Source organism: Marmota monax, unplaced genomic scaffold, assembly GCF_021218885.2.
Source record: "Marmota monax isolate L192 unplaced genomic scaffold, Marmota_monax_Labrador192_F-V1.1 WCK01_AAM20220418_F8-fsc00090, whole genome shotgun sequence".
NCBI classification, from domain to species: domain Eukaryota; kingdom Metazoa; phylum Chordata; class Mammalia; order Rodentia; family Sciuridae; genus Marmota; species Marmota monax.
Genome location: NW_026695219.1, coordinates 1,508,161 through 1,529,397, shown reverse-complemented (window position 1 = coordinate 1,529,397; position 21,237 = coordinate 1,508,161). Strand labels below are relative to the sequence as shown.

General features: G+C 37.3%; 1 protein-coding gene across 1 annotated transcript in view; it reads right to left on the bottom strand.

The window, feature by feature from the left end:
- The window catches only part of LOC124085013 (E3 ubiquitin-protein ligase SH3RF1-like), a 110,910-nt gene extending 91,494 nt beyond the window's left edge, over positions 1-19,416 (bottom strand). The window contains exons 1-2 of the mRNA XM_058575188.1: positions 19,260-19,416; positions 14,821-14,967 (exon numbers count right to left, since the gene is read on the bottom strand). The gene's annotated coding sequence lies outside the window, so the exon portion shown is untranslated. The remainder of the gene's footprint in view (positions 1-14,820; positions 14,968-19,259) is intronic.
- Between the last annotated feature and the right edge of the window lie 1,821 nt (positions 19,417-21,237).

The window sequence follows — 21,237 nt, the reverse complement described above, 5'->3', positions numbered from 1 at the left end:
GTGAAGTATCATGCATCTATGTTTAATCATCAGATACAAAATAAATCATTTCATTCTCCTTTTTCTTATTTCTCTCCTTTATGCTGCTTTTATTTTCTGGAGAAACTCAACTTTTCTCTGTTCCTTCTATGACTTTCCATTCCTCTCCTCATGGTCCTGACTTTGTTCACTTAGGGCTGCCTGGTATACCTATACTTGTGTGAACCTACAGCCTCTTCTTCTGGAATCATTGTAACATAGGCTACCATAACTATCCATTTTTACTTTTGGAATGTTAGAATCATGCACAAAATTTATCTTCAAAGATTTAACTTGTGTCCACTTGAGCACCTTGTGATATTTCTTCTGACATCAAAATGTTAAAATCTCCATTAGAAAAAAAAAGTTCATATGTTGCTACCATACCATAAACATTTTTTTTTGGCCTGACTTTATTTTTGGTTGCCTTCATTCACTCACACATTTACATTACATTTCTCAGAATCATGTCCCAGGCAACACACATGCCAGGTAATGTTCTAACACTGAGCTCCATTCCTAGCCCTGGTGGTGAGCCAAGGAAAGACATCATGAGGCACACAGAATTTATCTTGGTTAAAGAGGGAGCCCAGATTCCTTTGCTACCCATGTGCAATATAAAATAAACTCTGCTCAGTGACAGGAATGTTAAGGATGGAGAATGGGAGCATGCTATGTGCATTGTGATTTGGGGCAACCTTGTGAACATTTCATGAAAATATTCCAGGCAAAAGGCAACACAAAAAGATAAGCTCTACTTTTCCTTCTCTGTTTCTTCCATGAATTTTCAATCCTCTGTCTATTTTTATCTATAGAGTCCCTGTTGTGTCCCCCAAGCTAGCCTCCTACACATATACTCCGGAGGTCCTCAGCAACAGCTCCTGCAACCACTGGAACAACATGCTATTATACAATTTAATTTCTTATTGCAGAAGGTCTGATTTTCTTCTAATTTGTTTATCTTGACCATAAATGATATTTCTTTTCAAAATTTGATTTCTGTCATCTTAATTGCCTTTTGATATTTATTCTGACACCATTATTTTTTTAAAAAAATTTAATTTGTATATGATAGCAGAATTCATTACAATTCTTATTACACATATAGAGCACAATTTTTCATGCCTCTGGTTGTATACAAAGTATATTCACACCAATTAGTGTCTTCATACATGTACTTTGGATAATAATGGGGCACTAACCATTTTGAAACACTTTACTGTAAAATTTTTTACAGGTTAATATTTTCTCAAATCAATTGGTGCTTTATTCCTTCTCCCATCCATTCACTTTCCATATTTCTCTATCCTGATGCCTTTCTTCATGCAATAAAAATCAAACCTTAACTCTTAACACTAACCCCTAATCCAACCCATAACCCCAATCTTAATATCAACTCTAACACTACCTACCTGAAGATGGCAGCAACTCCCACTTGAACTTGATGAAGCAGCAAGTGCCCAGGTGGCTTACAACTTCTGTCTAACATGGACACAAATGAGATGTTCCATGACCCTCTTCTTTGAGTCATTTGCTATAGTGGCTCACAGCAGCCAGAAAATTATTTAGTACTACCAATTCACCATAAAGCATATCTTTCAAACATATTTTAAATAATATATTTTAACAGGCATATGACCACACACACAGGGAAGGTAAGTGGTAAAGGGCCTGTAGCTTTTATGCCCTCCCCAGGCAGCATCCTGCCAGTACCTTCAGCAACAGAGAATCATAAAACTCTATCCTTTTCTTTTTATGGATGCTTCATTAAGTACATATGATTCATTAAATCATTGATCATTTGTTACCAATTTAGCCTTCAATTCCTCTGTTCTCCTTAAATGTGTGGGAAGACTAAAGTTCAAACCCTGTAATGACAGTTTTTTTCCACTGAACACAGTCATCCTGTGTTGCCCAGGAGCCCTAGACCATCAATCACCTCACTGGCATCAGAGAGCACATTGCTTCATAGATTGAAGAATGAGGAGCTAAGAGACAGGAAAATGAAGCAGAGAACAAATGTGTATTTCTTAGCACAACATAACTTCAAATTGACAAAGAACTTGAATACATACTTTTTACCAGTAAACATGAAAAGATGATTAACAGGATATTGTATTAGTGTCATTATAGACATGCAAGTTAAACTACAGTGAAATTTCCTCACTCCTACTAATAAAGCCATAATCAAAATATTTAAAAATAACAAGTGTTGGAAAGGATGAAGAGAAATCAGCACTCTTTATATACCTTTAACAATACATAATGTGAAGCTTGTGTGTGGAGTAGTTTGCTATTTCCTCAAAAAGTAAAAATAGAATTATCATAGAACTCAACAACTCCATTTCTATGTATTTAACCCCAAAGAACTGAAAGGAAGTATTAAAAGAAAAGTACATGTGTACACTCTCCATCTGTTAAAGTCATGAAAATGAGAGACAGGCTCAAAAGGAGTTTTAGGAAAAGAATCCTAGATATGAGTTAAAAAAAATGAGTTTTTTCCCCCAGTTGGGCAGGTAGTGAAAGTGAGGATTGATTACCATGGAGAAGCTTGCTGATGTCCTGATTTGCAGGTTATGTGGTGGTCACCTGGGATCATCCCTACATTGAGTAAAATACACTGCAGTGTTTTATATGGAGATGTAAATTTGACATAGCAATGACCAGTGGAGAATGTGAGTGAAAGGATGCAGAGCATTTTGCACCACCAATTCAGGGTTCCTGTAAGCTTAGCACTATCAGAAAGTCAACTGCTTTTTAAATACCACCATGTCAATACTATGCCAGAAAAACAGACATCAGACTTTATTAGGGAAGCTGATCCTTATGAATCCAGCTCAGCCAAATCTCAGAAATATGATTGCAAGGAAAACTTTCATTAGAAGCAACTGTGTGTGTGTGCGTGTGTGTGTGCGTGTGTGTGTGTGTGTGTGTGTGTGTTACATTAGTACTAGAGGCTAAATTTTGGATGTTATATTAGTGATATAAAACCAATGTGTTCATAGTAGATTAGCATTAAAGACCACAGTCTGGATATCACTGTGAAGCAGTAAGGGTTCATGTTAAGTAAATATATTACTAGTAGAGGCCATCTATGTACACTGTAAGCATACTTGGGGAAACAATGTGAATATCACATTAGTATTAAAGGGTACAATGTGTATACTGTATTAATATCAATGACAAAAGGTCATGTATGCTTATAATCCCATCAGCTCATAAGGCTGAGGCAGGAGGAGGGCAAGTTCAAGGCCAGCCTCAGCAACTAAGTGAGGCCCTAAGCAACTTAGAGGCACCCTGTCTCAAAATAAAAAGGGCTGGCATGTAGCTTAATGATTAAGTGCCCCTGGATTCAATACCTAGTACAAAAAAAGAGCAAAAGATCAACTATTATATTAGACTAGATTTCTCTGTGAGGACATTGTATGTGTCATGAGTGGCAGAGGATTCAATGAAGATATTATCTGCATCACAGGCCTCAGTGAGGATATTATATAGGTCAGAAGTTTCAGTTTAGATATTATATTAGTGGTAGAGTCCTGAATAAAATATTATATTAGTGTAGCAGGTCTCAGTGAAGATACTATACTAGTATCACAGGTCTCAGTGATAACACTATATGTGCTAGAGATTTCAGTCAGGATATTATATGTTTTAGAGGCTTCAGTGTGAATATTATGTGTGTCAAAAACTTAACTGGGAACAATATCTGAGTATCTGAAGCCACCGTGAGAATTTTATATTTGTCAGAGGCCTCAGTGAGGTTATTATTGAGTATCAGAGGCCTTACTGTAGAATATGATAACTATTAAAGGTTAATTGAGGATATTTGTAAAAGTACTCATTGAGAATGAGTGTCAAAGGTCTGAGTGAGTATATTATACATGTCATAAGCTGCAGTGAGAATATATATATACATATATATATATTATGTATAAATTATGTATTTATATAATGTAGGAAAATATATATTTATGCAAATATATTATATATATATATATATATATATATATATATATGCATGTGTGTGTGTGTGTGTATTGGGAGTGCTTTACCACTGAGATACATCCTCAGCTCTTTTTATTTTTTTGAGACAGAACTTCACCAAATTTTTGAGGCTGGATTGAAACTTGCAATCTTCCTGACTCATGCTCCTGATTCATTGGGATTACAAGTCTATGCCACTGTATTCAAGTTATTGAGAATATTATTGAGTGTCAAAGTCTTCAGTAGGTCATTATGAGTTAGAAGACTCAATGAGTATATCACTCAGAGGACTCAATTAAGGTATTATTTTTGCCAGAGGCCTTGGTGAGATTATTATATGAATATCAGAGAACTCAATGAAGATAATACATGTGTTACAGTCTTAACTGATGATATTATATGAGTATCAGAGATTTCAGTGAGAATATTATGAGTATCAAGAGAACTTGGTGAGGTTATTATATCTGTCAGAGGCCTAAATGAGAATATTACATGAGTGTCAAAGGGATATATATGTCTCATCCACCTCATTAAAAATATTACATTTGGGGCTGGGGTTGTGGCTCAGCAGTAGAGCACTTGCCAAGCACATGTGAAGCACTGGGTTCAATCCTTAGCACCATATAAAAATACATAAAAATATAAAGGTACAATACCTTTGTAACTAGAAATTTAAAAATTAAAGAATATTACATTAGTCTTAGAACTCAGTGAACATATTATATGTATTAGAGTCATCACTGATCATATTATGTTTTTCAGAATCTCAGTGGTGATATTATATGAATGTCAGAGGCCTCAATGAGGCCATTGTATATTATAGTCCATTTAGTTAATATATCTGTACGAGGACTCACTGAGGATATTTTATGTCCCCTTATATGTGACAGAGGACTAAATGATGATATCATAAATTTTAAAGACATCAACGTGGATATCATATGCGTCAGAGAACTCAATGTGAAAATATTGTGTCAGAGGCATCAGTAAGAATATTATATGTGTAAAAAAGAATATTATATGTGTGCCATATTATATATATATATATATATATATATATATATATATATATATATATATATATATATATAATCTTTTCAGAGCCTCAGTGAGTATATTGTATCGGGTAGAGGCTACAATGAAGATACTATATTAATGTCACAGGACTCAATGTGGATATTATATGTGATATAGAACTGAGAGAGGATGTTCTATGTGTTAGAGAACTCAGGGACATTATATGTGTCAGAAACCTCAGTGAGAATATTATATTCTTTAGAGGTTTTAATGTGGATAGTGTATTAAACAGAGACCTCAGTGAGATCATTATATGGGTTAGAGGCCTCATGTGGCCATGATATTTGTTATAGACCTCAGTGAAGATATCATATGAGTGTCACAGGCATCAGAGAAGATATTATATAGGTAAGGGCCTTAAGGTGCATATTATATGTCAGAGCACCGAGTGAGGGTATTATAGATGAAAGAGGCCTCATTACATGAGTGTCAGAGGAATCAGTGAAAATATGAGTGTTACAGACCTCAATGAGTATATTCTGTAAAATGCCTCAGTGAGGCATTACATCTTTTACATATATGGAGCTTCACTGAGGACATTATATGAATAGCAGAGAACTCAATAAGAATATTGAATAAGAATATAAATGTGAAAGCCCTGACTAAGAATATTATGTATATCAGAAGTTTCAGTCCTCACTGAAGCCCTTATTATGTTTGTTAGAGACTTCAGTAAGGATAGTAAATGTATTAGAGTCTACATGAGGATATTATGTGTCAGAATCCAGAGCAAGGCTATTACCTGAGTGTGAGTAGTATATGTATTAGAGCCCTCAATCACATTGTTATATGACTATGAACATCCTTAGTGAGAAAAATATCTGACTGCAAGAGGCCTTGTTGAAGGCATTGCATGTGTTTGAGATCTCAGTATGTTCAATCTATGGCTCAAAGGTCTCAGGAAAGAAATCCTATGTGTCAGAGGTCTCACAGAGGATAAAACAGGAATGCCAGACTACTCAGCAAGAACATTAATTGTGTTCAAGTCCTCAGGGAAGAAGGTATACCAATGTCACATACTTCAGTGAGGGTATTCTGTGTTGAAGGCCTTGGCATTTGTACTGCTTGGGTGAAAGTCCCCAGTGGAGCTACTGTGTCAGCGACCTCAAGGAGACTCTTAAAAGTATCAGAGGACCTCAAGGATTTAGAGTTCTCAGGGAGTATATTACATATGTCAGAGTCTTCAGAAAGATATTACATGAGCCAAAAATCTCATTGAGGCTATTAACTGAGTCAGAGGACTCAACACTGGTACTTCATTGTTGTCAGAGGCCTCAGAAGAGGATAGATTGTTTTTAGAGGGGTAGGAGAAAATACGTTTTCCTGAGGCCACTGGGATGATACCATGAGTCAGAGGCTTCAGTGTGGGTAGAACGTATGAGAATCTGAGTGAAGATTTTATCTTGATTTCAGAAACCTCAGGGGGATTATGATGAAGTATCTCAGAACTCAGTGAATAAAATCTGTTAGTGTCAGCAGCCACATGAGGAAATTTTGTGCATCGAAATCCTCTATATTATATGGGTTTCATAACTCTCAGAGAAAATATCACATGATTCTAAATGCTGTGAGTGAGGATATTTTAGAGCATCTTTAGGAAGTTGCTTATAGGTGTCTGTATACTCAGTGAAATCAAATATGAATATCAGAGGCCACAGTGTGTATAGGATGCAAACTTCAGAGGAGGACCCACGGTAGATATCCTATCAGGGATAAGACTACTAGGAGGGTTCTATTTGAGTAGTCACCATTAGAACGAGGATATTACATGGGTCATAGTCATCAGTATACCAATGGTAAGAGTAAGAGGCCTTTGCAAACACAATATATGCCTTAGATATGTTAAAAGTGTGAAAAGTTAATGCCAGAGTGAGGCTATTAGTTGAGTTTCAGAGGCCTCAGCAAGAATCACATAAGTGACCCAGAAATCAATAATGAAATATTATCCAGCTACAGGCCTCATTGAGGATGTATCAGGGGCTTCATTGAGATTAATCAATGATTGCCACAGGACTCAGCTAGGGTATTGTCTCTGAGGCCTTAGTGAGTTGAATACATATGTCCAAGGACTCAGTGTATATAATATGTTTCAGATCCCTCAATCACACTATTATATGACTATGAACATCCTCAGTGAGGAAAATATCTGACTGCAAGAGGCCTAGCTGGAGGCATTGAATGTGTCTGGGATCTTAGAATGTTTAATCTATGCCTCAAAGGTCTCAGGGAGGAAATCCTGTGTAAAAAGACTTACATAGAATGTGATAGGAGTGCCAGGCTACTCATTGAGAACATTATGTGTGTTAGAATCTTCAGGGGAGAGGCTATACCAGTGTCACACCCCTCAGTGGGGATATAATGGTGTCAAAGGCCTGAGCATTTGTACTGCTTGGGTGAGAGTCCTGTATGGAGCTATTGTCTGTGTCAGAGACCTCAAGGAGACACTTAAAATGTCAGAGGAGTCTGTGTTGACAGAAAGATATGGTCTGAGCCCTCTATGATTTTTAAATATGACTAGACAATCAGGATCTCTGCCAGTGAGGCTCTTAGGTGTGCCTGAGCTCTCATTGAGATATTCACTGAGGGACAGACAGAGGCTTGAGGGAGAATATTATTTGCATCCAACAAGCCTCTGTGAATATGTGATATAAGTGTCAGAGGCAACTGGGAGGAGAGGATACGAGTGTCAGAGCCCTGAGTTTATTGTATATGTGACAGTCCTCAGGAGATAGAAGAATTTTTGGACTCAGTGAAATGATCAAGGAATTTCAGAGACCTCAGTAAGTACACAATGTTGAGTGTCAGAGGAGACTCACTGAGGATATTTCTTGAGTGTCAGGGACCTCCATGAGAATGTTTCCATGAGTGCTGCAGGCCTGAGTGAGGATATGTATGTGCTATAACAGGAAAAGACCTGTGTTAGCCTATTATATGTGACAGTGCCTTCGAGGCTATCACCTGAGTGTCTGAATCCTCATTGAGAATAATACATTTTCAGAAGATATATTGAAGATGTTTGGTCAAAGTCAGAGGCCTTAATAAGGATGTGATAGGTTCAAAGTCTTCACTTTTGTGAAGATTATTTTGTTATTACTATACGTCTCAACCAGGGTATTTTCTCTTAGAGGCCTCAGAGAGTTGAGTATATGTGTTAGACACTAGGGGTGGAGAATGTAGGTATCATAGTCTCACTCACTCTGTTATGTGACTATGAAGGTCCTTAGTGCAGAAAATTTCTGACTAGGAGAGAATAGTTTCCTGTGAGTATATTTTAGGGTTGAGATTTCTAGTGAGGAAGTTTTTTATTTTTCTTATTATTTTAGTTATACATGGACACAATATCTTTATTTTGTTTATTTATTTTTATGTGGTGCTGAGGATCAAACCTAGGGTCTCACATGTGTGAGGTGAGTGCTCTACTGCTGAGCCACAACCTCAGCCCTCTAGTGAGGAACTTCTATGTGTCAGATGTTTCATTGAGAATAATGGTGGGAGTGCCAAGGTACCCAATGAGGACACTGTATGTGATGGAGTTTTCAGGGTTGAAAGAACATCAGTGTGAAAGGCCTCAGTGAGATAATGAAGTGAGTATCAGAGGCCTTAATGACTATATATATATTACATGGAAGAGGCTTTACTGAGAAGATGATCTTTCTCAGATCGGTCAGTGAGGAAAATATGGGCTCAAATGACTCAGTCCCTACTCTACATAGTTTGGAGCCCTCTGTGGGGATTTCATATGTTTCAAAGACCTCAATGAGACACATGAATATATCAGAGGATTCATTGTACATACTATATATAACCTTTGGAGGTCTCAGTTATATTTTGAATATCTATCAGAGCATTAATCTGTGCAGACATAAGGTGCCCCAAAGAACTTGGTAAGATAGTGCTTAAGTGTTAGAGGTCTCAGGAGGTCATTATCTGAGCTTTAGAAGCCTAAGGGTGGATATTATATTCATTTCATTGTCCTACATGAGGATGATATCCATTGCAGAGTCCTCAGGCACTATGTTACCAGTGTGAGTGGACTCAGTGCCATATGATGTGAATGTCAGAGGCCTCAGGGAGGAATCATTGGAGTTTCAGAAGAGGATACATTGAGGATATGATTATCAGATACCTGCTTCAGGCTATTATAAATGTGTCCAAGGCCCAAATCAGTATATTTTATGTATCAGAAGCTTCAGTGATGACATTGAATCTGACATAGGCCTCTGTGAGCATATTGTAGGTGGCCAAGGCTTCACATGGATATTAAGTGTCAGAGTCTAGAGCCAGAGTGTTACCAGACTGTCTGAGGCCTCAGTAACAATGTGAATATGACCAAAGTCACAGTGTAGATATACTATTGAGGGCAGAGGCCTCTGTGAAGATGTGATATGTATCCAAGGCTTCAGTGAGAATGTAATGTGTTTGTCACAGGCCTCACATTTGATATTATACTTCATAGAGACTGCAGTAAATTTACTATACCTGTCAGAGGCCTCAGATTTCTCCTCTGGAAAGAGGCCTCCATAAGCATATAATGGCTGTGTCAGAGGCTTCTCAAAAAGATCCTAAGTGGAAGAGATCTCTGTTAGCCAATTACATGTGTCAGATGTCTCCAATACATCATAATATTAGAGGCCTCAGTAAGCCTCTTATAGGTTCTATAGGTCACAATGTAGATACATTATGTGTCAAAGCCCTCAGGGAGTTAGAGGCCTAAAGGAGTATATTATATCTGCCAGAGGTTTCAGGTAGGATATTATATGCTCCTGACTCTTCAGTGAGGCAATTAACTGAGTCAGTGGACTCAGCATTGATACTTCATTGCTATCAGAGGCCTCCATGAGGATACTATTACGGTCACAGGCCTCATTGAGAATACTAAATGGGTCAGAAGCTTAGTGACAATGGAGGATGGGTCAGAGGCCTGAGGATATCACATGCATCTGAGTCTTCAGAGAGAATATTTTGTGTGTCAGAGACCTCAGCAAGTATATGGGCTACAGGCCTCACTGTTTATATTACATGAGCATCAGAAGCCTGAGGGAGGACATTCAAAATGTGTCAGAGGCCTAACTGAGGATAGTTTGCTTTTTGAAGGGCTAAAGGAAGATATTGTTTGTCAGAGGCCCCAGAGCAGATACCAGGTATCAGAGGCTTCAGTGTAGGTAGAAGGTGTGAGAACCTTGAATGAAGATTTCATTGATTTCAGAAGCAATGTTATTATCATAGGACTCAGTGAATATACTAGGTTAGTGTCAAAGGAAAAGAGAGGACATTCTACGTATCAGAATCCTCTAGGAGTTTATTATATGGATTTCAAAGACCTCAGGGAAGATATCACATGATTCTTGGAGCTGTGAGTGGGACATTTTAAGTTTCAGAGTCCTCAGGAAGTTGATTGGGGTGTCAGTAGCTTCAGTGTGATTGTATATGAATGTCAGATGCCTCAGTGAGTATGGGATGTGAATGGCAGAGGAGGCATGGAGGATATCCTATCAGGGTCAGAGACACCCAGGAGAATTCTAAATAAATAGCATGGCCCAAATGAGGATATTGCAGGGGTCAGAGTCCAGTGTACATACAGTAAGAGTAGGAGTATCTGTAAGCCTATTATATACCTTAAAATCTTCATGTGGATATTTACTGCCAGAGTCCAGAGCGAGGCTATGAACTGATTGTCAGAGGCCTCAGTGAGAATCATACATATGATCCAGGACTCTGTGAAAACATTATGTCCAAGTCAGAGGCCTCGGTGAGGATGTGCAATGGGTCAGAGTCTTCATTGAGCTTACTCCATGATTGCCACAGGACACGGTTAGGACATGTTCTGTGTTCAGGGCCTCAGTAAGTTCAGAACGTGCATCTGAGGACTCAGTGTGGATAATATATGTGAGAGACACCCAAGTAATACTATTACTATAAACATCCTTAGTGAGGAAAATATTTGATTGCAATAGACCTTGTTGAAGGCATTGCATATGTTTGACATCTCAGTATGTACAATCTATGGCTCAAATGTTTCATGAAGGAAATCCTATGTGTCTGAGGCCTCACAGAAAATATTATGGAAGTACCAGGCTACTCAGTAAGAACATTGCATGTGTTAGAGTCCTCAATGAAGAGAGTATACCACTGTCACATCCCTCAGTAGGATATTACAGTGTGGAATGCCTCAGCATTTGTACAGCTTGGGTAAGAGTCCTCTGTGGAGTTATTGTCTGTGTCAGAGACTTCAAGGGGATACTTAAAAGTGTCAGAGGGATCCGTGTTGATAGGAAGGTACTGTCAGAGTCTTCAGTGATTTTTTAATATTTTAGACAATAGGGATCTTTGCCAGTGAGGCTCTTAGGTGTACCTGAGCTCTTGCTGATATATTCACTGAGGGCCAAGAGGATTGAGGGAGGATATTTTTTGAGTCCCACAAGCCTCTATGAATAAGTTGTGCAACTGTCAGAGGAACCAGGGAGGAAAGGATATGAGTGATAGAGATCAGAGTGAGGATATTGTACACTTAAGAATCCTCAATAAACAGAATAGGAGTGTTTATGGACTCAGTGAAATGATCAAGGAATGTCAGAGGATTCAGTGAGTATCTGATGTGTCAGAGGAGGACTCACTAAGAATATTACCTGAGTGTCAGAGACCTCCATGAGAATGTTTCGTAAGTACCATAGACCTGAGTCTTGATATATATGTACTGTAATAAGAAGAGGACTCTGTTAGCATATTATGTGTGAAAGTTCTTTGAGGATCAGAAATGTGAGTGAGAATAATACATTTGTCAGGGGACATACTGAAAATATTCTGTCAAGGTCAGAGGCCTCAGTGAGGATGTGATATGGGTCAGACTTCATTGAGTTTATTTTGTTATCACCTCAGTCCTCAATTAGGGATGTTGAATATTTGTGTCAGAGGCCTCAGGGTAGATAGTACAAGTGTCAGAATCCTCACTAACTATTTTATATGACTGTGAAAGTTCTTAGTGAAGAAAACTTCTGAATATGAGAGGCCTTGCTGAGGATATTGTCCTCAGTGAGTATATTTTAGGGCTCAGAGTTCTCAGTGAGGAAATTCTATGTGTCAGAGGCCTCCTTGAGAATAATGATGGCAGGCTAGGGTACCCAGTGAGGACATTGTATGTGATGAAGTTTTCAGGGTACAGAGAATATATCAGTGTGAAAGGCCTCAGTGAGATTATGAAATGAGCACCACAGGCCTTCGTTATGATCTAATATGTGTAAGAGGCCTCACTGAGAATATAATCTCTCTCAGACTGGTCGGTGAGGAAAATATGGGCTCAAATGACTCATTCTATACTGTACATAGGTTAGAATCCTCAGTGGGGTTTTATATGTGTCAGAGACCTCAATGATACACATATGTCTCAGAGGATTCATTGTACCTCACGTTACCTTCAGAGACTTCAGTGATTTTTGGATGACTCTCAGAGGGTTTAAATCTGTGTGGACTTCCGTGCCCCAGAGCACTCAGATATTCCTTGAATGTCAGAAGCCTTGATTAGGATATTTCTAAATGACAGAAGCCTCAGGGTGGATATTATATTGATCCCATTGTCCTGTATGAGGATGAAATCCACTTCAGAGTCCTCAGTAAGAATGTCATTAGTGTTTGGGACTCAAATGAGATAGGGTGTGAATGTCAGAGGCCTCAGGGAGGATTCATGTTAAGTGTTAGAGGAAGACTCACTGAGGATGTGATATGAGTGTCAGAAACCTTTCTGAGGCAATTATAAAAGTATCCAAGGCCTCAGTGTGGTTATTTTATGTGTCAGAGACTTCATGAGGATATTAAGTGTCAGAGTCCAGTGCCAGGGTATTACCAGAGTATCTGAGGCTTCACCAACAATTATGAATGGGACCAAGATCACAGTACAGATATCCTGTTAATGGCAGAGGCCTCGATGATGATATGTGTCAGATTCTTCAGTGACAGTATAATGTGTTTGTCACAGGCTTCACTTTTGACATTATATTTTGTAGAGTCTGCAGTAAACTTACCATACTTGTCAGAGGCCTCAGTTTTCTCCTATAGAAAGGGGCCTCTGTGAGTACATGATGGCAGTGCCTGAGGCCTCAAGAAGACATTCTATGTGGAAGAGACCTCTGTTATCCAATTATACATGTCAGATGTCTTCAATACTTTATTGTTAGTATTAGAGACCTCAGTAGGCCTCTTATAGATACTGTAGGTGTCAATGTAGATATTATATATTTCAAAGACCTCAGGAAGTTAGAAGCCTCTGGGAATATATTATACCTGTCAGATGGTTCAGGGAGGATGTTACATACACCAGCCATCTCAGCAAGGCTATTCAATGAGTCAGATGTCTCAGTACCAGTACTTCATTATTGTCAGCAGCCTCGGTGAGGATACTATTAGGGTCACATGCCTCAGTGAGAATACTAAATGCATTTGAATCCTCTGTGACAATGGGACTTGTGTCAGAGGACTTAGGATATCATGTTTTAGAGGCTTCTCTGAGAATATTATGGTTGTCAAAAGAGTCATTCGGTAATATTTTATATGTCAGAGCCTTCAGTGAAGACAGTACCTTTTTAAAAAGTTTCATGTGTCTAGTGAGGGCCCTGAATAAAAATATTATTGTGTTTCAGAGGCCTCAATATGTTTTTTCCTTATTTGTCATAGGCCCTCATATGGATATTTTATTACACAGGCCTCAGTGATGATATTGAGCATGTTAGAAACCTCTGTGAGGACATTATTGTCAGAGCTCTCATTGATTATATGTGTAGAGGCCTCATTGATAATATTATATGTGTCAAAGAACTTAGTTTTTTATGTGAGTTTTAGAGATCTCATTTTTTTTAAAGAGAGAGTGAGAGAGAGAGAATTTTAATATTTATTTTTTAGTTTTCGGTGGACACAACATCTTTGTTCATATGTGGTTCTGAGGATAGAACCCAGGCCGCACATATGCCAGGCGAGCACGCTACCGATTGAGCCACATCCCCAGCCCTAGAGATCTCATTGAGAATATTTTTATGTGACATAGGCTTCCACAAGAATTTTATAGGTGTGTCAAATGCCTCAGTGAAGATATTATATTTGTCCTAGTTCTCTTTGAGGATATCGTATGAGTGTGCAGGACTTGAGTGTAGACATGTTATTTTTTAGGGGTCTCAATGTATATGTGATATCAGCCAGTGGTATCATTAATGATATTTATTGATGTCATACTCACATTATTTCAGTGCATAATATACATGTTAGAGTCTTCATGAGGATATTATATTGTATTTAAAGCCTCAGTGAAATGTTTTATAAGTTTAAAAGGCCTAATTGAGGGTATTATACTATTCTTTGAGGCCACAGTGAGGATATTATTTTAGTATTTAAGGCCTCAGTGAAGATGAGTTTCAAAGGCTTGTATGTGGACCTTATATTATAGTTTGTAAGGCCACTGTATGGATATTTATATGTGTGTTCAAGGTCACTCTATGAAGAGTATATTAGCATCATGGGCCTCATATGGATGTATTAACATTAAAAGCTACTCTAGAGATTGCATTCAAATTAGAGTATACATAAAAATAACAGTTTTATAGAACACTGTATGGACATTATTCTAGAGGACACACCTTGGTTGTCCATGGAATCAGTGGTCATTGTGTATTTCATTTCTGATAGGAAGACTTCTCTCTGTGTGGTCTCTGAGGTCTTCATCTGCACTGAAAGCATAGACAGAAAACTTTCACTCACCATTGCAGGGCAGACATTGTTCCTTTGGTTGTCTGTCCTCCAATGAGTTGCTGCCTCCACCCTGGACACTGTGTGGTTGGGTTAGGCAGCAGGATGCAGCACAGGATGCTGCAGTTCAGGAGTTTATGTGTGACACTCCTAGCATTTCTGAAAAATGAATAAAAGTCAATACTGTAGTTAGATTATATTGAATGCCATAATTTTGTAAGTTCAAACAGAAATGAACCCCATAACCCATAATTTTTCAAAAAATGGTGATAAAACATATTTTTGGAAACTATGCTGAAATGAAATAAATGTTGACAGAAACTGAGGCCTTGGGTACAATCCCCAGCACCACAAACACAAAAATTATATTTTCTACTCAGTGAAAAAGGTCATTTAGAGAACAAAAACATAAGTCACAAATGGGTGTAACTTACTTACAAAACACAATTTTTGAAAAAAAAATTTATTTACAACATATATCCAGGGGTGGCACATGACTGTAATCCCAACACCTTGGGAGGCTGAGACAGGAGAATCATGAGTTCAAAGCCAGCCTCAGCAATGGGCAAGGTACTAAGCCAACTCAATGAGATCCCCCCCACCCCCCACCCCCGTCTCTAAATAAAATACAAAATAGGGCGGGAGATATGGCTCAGTGGTCAAGTGCCTCTGAGTTCAATCCCTGGTACCCAAAATTAAATAAATAAGAATTTTTAAAAAACATACAAAGACCTCTTAAAAACTAAAAACTAAAAACCCAAACAAAAATGGGTAAATATCTGATACACGAACAAATAAAATATGAAGGTGGCAAAGAGCTATATGAAATGATGCTCTAAAATTATGTATGTTAGGGAATTACAAATTAAAACAATAGCATGGCAAAGCTATTATAACTGCTAAACTTTAAAAGAATGACAATATGTCAATAGCAAGAGGATGCAGGACATTAGTACTCTCATCCACTGCTGGTAGAACACATGGCAAAGCCACTTTGGAAGACAGTATGCCAGTCTGACCAAAGCAAAACAAGTCTAATCTATGATTCCAAACAATTGCACCCCTAAATTATCTGCATTTACACAAGTGCTTTGAAAAACTTTGTCCAACCAAAACCAGCATATAATTATACACAACAGCTCTGCTGTTGCTAATCAGATCAGAAATCAGTCCTTCAAAAGCTGAATGCATAACCAAAGTAGAGTACATCCACACAACAGAATATATTCAATAATATAGAATAGAAAGGAATGAATTACCCATTTATGCAAAGATAAAGATGAATCCCATCTGTATGTTAAGTGAAATAAGCCAGGCTGAAGAGTCTACAACCTGTATGACTTATTTTTATGACATTCTAAAAAAAGTAAAATGACTAAAAGGATAAGCAGACTAGTGGTTACGGGGGGTGGGATTTGTAGTATGGCACTTTAATGAAGTTTACCTAACATTATTTGAGAAAACATATGGAAATCTCAAATTTTATTACATTATTTAGGATTTGGTAATACCCAAGGAAGTAATACAGAACACGAGAAAGAATCTAACTATATTACAATTGAATGGATACATCCACCACAGGTTGTAGGCAAAAGGTATAGACCTAAGCCATTTAGAAATGAGAAGGATGGGAAAGAACCCTTATAAAGGCTTCTTAAGGGAGCTGTTTCTACATTCTGCAATGAGGATATGGCTAGAAAACACAATCTATGAAGAGCAGGTCCTCACTATACATCACACTTACCAGCGCCTTGGACTTGGACTTGCCATTTTTCAGAGGTATAGGTAATAAATTTTTGTTGTTTATAAATTGTCCAGCCTAAAGTATTCTGTTATAGCAGCCTAAGAGAACTAAGACACTGGTTTGTTATAAAGAATAGACCTGAACAGTCAGATGAGGAGATGTCCAGGATAAGACCCAGGAGGGTTCCCAGGGCACAAGCCTCTGTCCACATAGAACTAGGCTGTACTGCCCTCCCTGCACATGGATACATTTGACCACTCAAGAGCTCCCTACCTCACTCCTTTTTAGAGATGATTTGTGGAAACTTAATCATGTAGGCATGATGGATTATTAACTCAATCCCCAGCTTCTTTCCCCCAGTAGATGTGGTGCTGAAGGTTCTAAGCTTCTAAACCTGGTTTGGTCTTTCTCATGACCATCCTCCATCCTGAAGCTGTCCAAGAGACCATCAAGAATCCTTATGAGAACAAAAGACATTTCTATCAACCAGGAGATTCCAAAGGATTTGGGATCTCTGTGTAAGTAACCAAGGTCAGAGGACAAATATTAAAACAAAAGATGTTCTTAGCATGCCTATCACTCAGCAAGTATGAGTATTTTATGAGCTCTCCACCAGAAATGGGGGGCAGAGGCCAAATATGCATTTCTTACATCAAAACCTATAATCTGGAACAATAATGAATTAATTGTGCATAATGGGACAATGAATTAATTAGAAAGCAGATGCTAGAAACCAGGTTTCTCATTACTGAGGTTGGAAATTACAGATAAGCAAGGGGTAGGGGGGAAGCCTAGAAGGATCTGTGTCATAATTGATCACAGTCCATTGCCTGCAGATCAGAATAAACTCACATTTAGCTTAGTAGAAACACAGATCTTCCCACATAAAAGAGTTATAATTAGATGTGTGTTTAGATAAAAAATACATATAGCAAATTAAAACTACATTGAGATTCCATTTCACTCCAGTCAGAATGGCAATTATAAAGAATATAAGTAACAATAAATGTTGCAAGGAAATGGGGAGAAAGGTACTCTCAGACACCTTGGTGAGACTGCAAATTGGTGTAACCACTATGGAAAATAGTACGGAGATTCCTCAGAAAACTCGGAATGGAACCACCACTTGACCCAGTTATCCTACTCCTTGGTCTATAAACAAAGGACTTACAGCATACTACAGTGACACAGCCACATCAACATTCATAGCAGCTCAACTCACAATAGCCAAGCTATGGAAACAACCTAGGTGTCCTTCAATGGATGAATGGATAAAGAAAATGTGGTATATATACACAATGTAATATTACTTAGCCATAAAGAAAAATGAAATAATGGCATTTGCCAGTAAATGAATGGAACTGGAGAATATCATGCTAAGTGAAATAGCCAATCCCCAAATACCAAAGGCTGAATGTTCTCTATGATTTGTGGATGCTAACCCAAAACAAGGAAGGATGGGGAGGGGAATAATAGAAATCCATTGGATTAGATGAAGGGAGGGAAGTGGGGACGGGAATAGAAAAGACAGTAGAATTAGCTTTCCTAGCCTTGTATTTGAAAACATGACCAGAATAACTCCACATCATGTACAACCACAAGAGTAGGATCCTAAATAGAATAAATCATACTCTATGTATGTATAATTTGCCAAAATACATCCTATTGTTATGTATAACTAAAAAGAATAATTTAAAAAAAAGAACACACATATAAACTTCTTTGCATTGTCAGCTGTCAGGGTCAAGATGCAATGGGCATATTTACCTGCCAAATGAAAGTTTTTGGGTGGGGGGAGGGAGGAGTTTTTTGTTTAATTTTTGTCTTTATTTATTTTAGTACTAGGGATTGAATCCAGAGGTGATTAACCATTGAGCCACATTCCCAGCATTTTTCATGTTTTATTTTGAGACAGGGTCCCACTAAGTTGCTTAGGACCTCACTGAGTTGCTGAGACTGGTTTAAACTTGTGAAGCTCTTGCCTCAGCCTCCTGAGCTGCTGGGATTACAGGCATATGCCACCACAACTGGCCAGATGAAAGTTTTTAATATCACTAATCAAAAGATCTAGGGCTCTTTGAAGAAGTAGCTGATACTATGACTGAGACAGTAAAGACATGAGTCAGGGTAATCCTCAACTATCAGAAGTAAGGAATTTTGTACAAAATCATTAAAGTATGTTAAAAGAAATCAGGAAACAATAGAAAGAACTCCCAGTGGAAAAAATGGTCAAAGCTATTCCCAAAGACTTCAAGCAGGAATGAATTAAGCAACAAAGTACTATAGACTTGGATAACAAAACAAAAGCTTGGAGTAAATATCCAGATGCTCACATTGGTACAAATAAATGACTAAACAGACAAATAAAAAAGGTTAAATAAAAATCTCTTATGCAGAATTTCAAATAATTGAGGTGGACATTTGGCCCCCAAGGAGTTAGGCCTAACTTCCTACTCCTTAAGAGGGGGCTCTGCACAGTGACTTACTCCAAAACAACGTATATAATGTGGACATGCAGAGAAACATAACTTCACAGTGAGAAACCTGGCAAACACTACATCAGTCAGATGAGCACAGTTAATATTAACATGAACAATTCACCTTGAGGATATAAAATGAAGAACAGCACTTCATCTGTAATCTGCTTTCCCCAATCCATAACCTGTATACATATGAGAAAAACACCAACTAAAAATCTAAAAAGTACCTGACAGGTACTCCTCAACTGTCAGGTCCTCCTCAACCAACAAGGGCATCAGAGAAAGGAAGGTCAGAGAAACTGTCGCCACCAAGAAAAGCCTATGGAGACAGGATGACTGAACATCATGTGGGATCTTGGATGGGGTCCTGGAACTGAAAGAGGCAGTACTGAGAATCCAAAGGAAACACAGACATTAGTTAATAAGAGCATATCAGTATCTGTTCATCATGAAAAATTATGTATGATGTTAACACATCTGAGATAGCTCATGTAAGTCATAAGAGAAAAAAACTGGGTAGAAGTTACATAGTAGATCTTTGCACTTTCTTTGCAATTTCTGCATAAACATGAAACTACTCTAAAATAAAATCTTAATACATGGCTATATTTTTCCAAATACCTGCTCGTTTAATTACTCAGAATGTTAATTACTAATAATTGATATTCTTAACTAGTTCTTCATATTGTTAAGAGCATTTATAACAAAAATATTTCAAACTAATAATGTAAGATAAGTATTTCTTTTATATATTTTATGTTAAAGTAATAACATGTTTAAATTTATCATTATTTATTTTTCTACTGCTAGGTTCTGGATTTTCTAAAAATTTCAAAACTTTAAAGAAAAAAATCTACATTTTAAAGACACTATTTCAAGCCATGGTTAAACTTTTTCAAAAGAGTGATGATAAAAAAATGTTACAAAAGCAGATTGATTCATTGTGAATGAATCATTCATCCCAAAGAATTCTTATCTTTTGTTTGTTTCTATGTATACCCTTTAACAGTAATAGTATCAAATATTTGTCACTGGGAAAAATATTCAAACAAAAATGTATACAGAATTTGTGACAATAACATATGATGCTTTCTAAAAAAAGAAAAATTTAAAAGAATATCAAAGTCAATTTCCTCCATGATGCTCTTCAGAAGTGGTAAAACTAGAGAAACATCAATGAAAGCATGGTTTATGAGTGTTTTATGGGGAAATTATATTTTAGAAATCACAAAAAAATATTGGATGCCCAAACTCTGGAATGTTTTCAAATGTAGTTGAATTTCTATGTAAGTTTCTCATTGATATAGCTAGTCATAAAGCTAATAAAAACAAAGAATCTATGGAGCTGGGATGTAACTCAGCGGTAGCATACCTTACCCAGAATTCAGGAGGCCCTGGGTTTGATCCCAAACACCATAGAATTTTTTAAAAAATCAGTGCCTTATTTGTGTAATCAAATAGAAAGTGAACAATTACCACTCTTAGGAAATGTTAAGCCTGAAAAACAGTTAAGACTATCAGAATCAAAATACTCTTACTGTGGGTTGTATAATAGAAATAGCCTATTGTGAACAGATGTGTCACATCATAAAGTATATTCACATTAAATATCCTGTCAGAACAACAAAAAAGACTTTGATGATCATTTAGAAGGAGAAAATGGCTATATTAGATTAGAAAATTATTAAGAAATTATAAACATGATAATGATATAAAAATTCTCTATGCCATACTAGGCACTTTGACCTGTAATCACAGCTATTTTGGAGGCTGAAGCAGGAGCATCATAAAGTTTGAAGCCAGCCTCAGTACCTCAAGATCTTAGCAAAACCCTGTCTAAAAATAATATTTAAAAAGGGCTGAAATTCATTGCTTGCCTAGCATGGTCAAGGTTATAAGTTTAATCCTCAACACCATAAATAAATTTAAAAGAATAATTCCAAACCAAGCATATAATATGAGATAACTAGGGCATTTATAGAAAAGGGTGGAAGACATTATGTTGAATACCCCCCAAAATTTAACTATATTTAATTATTTTTTCAGCTCATGATATTAACATGTCTAATCTCCACTTCTATAACTTCAAATTAATCCATTAAAATATGGTAAAAAGTGTATGTACTTTTTTAATTATTTCAAAATATGAGTTATACTCAACTCTATTCTAAAAACTACCTTTGAAGCACATAGAGGTACCAACAT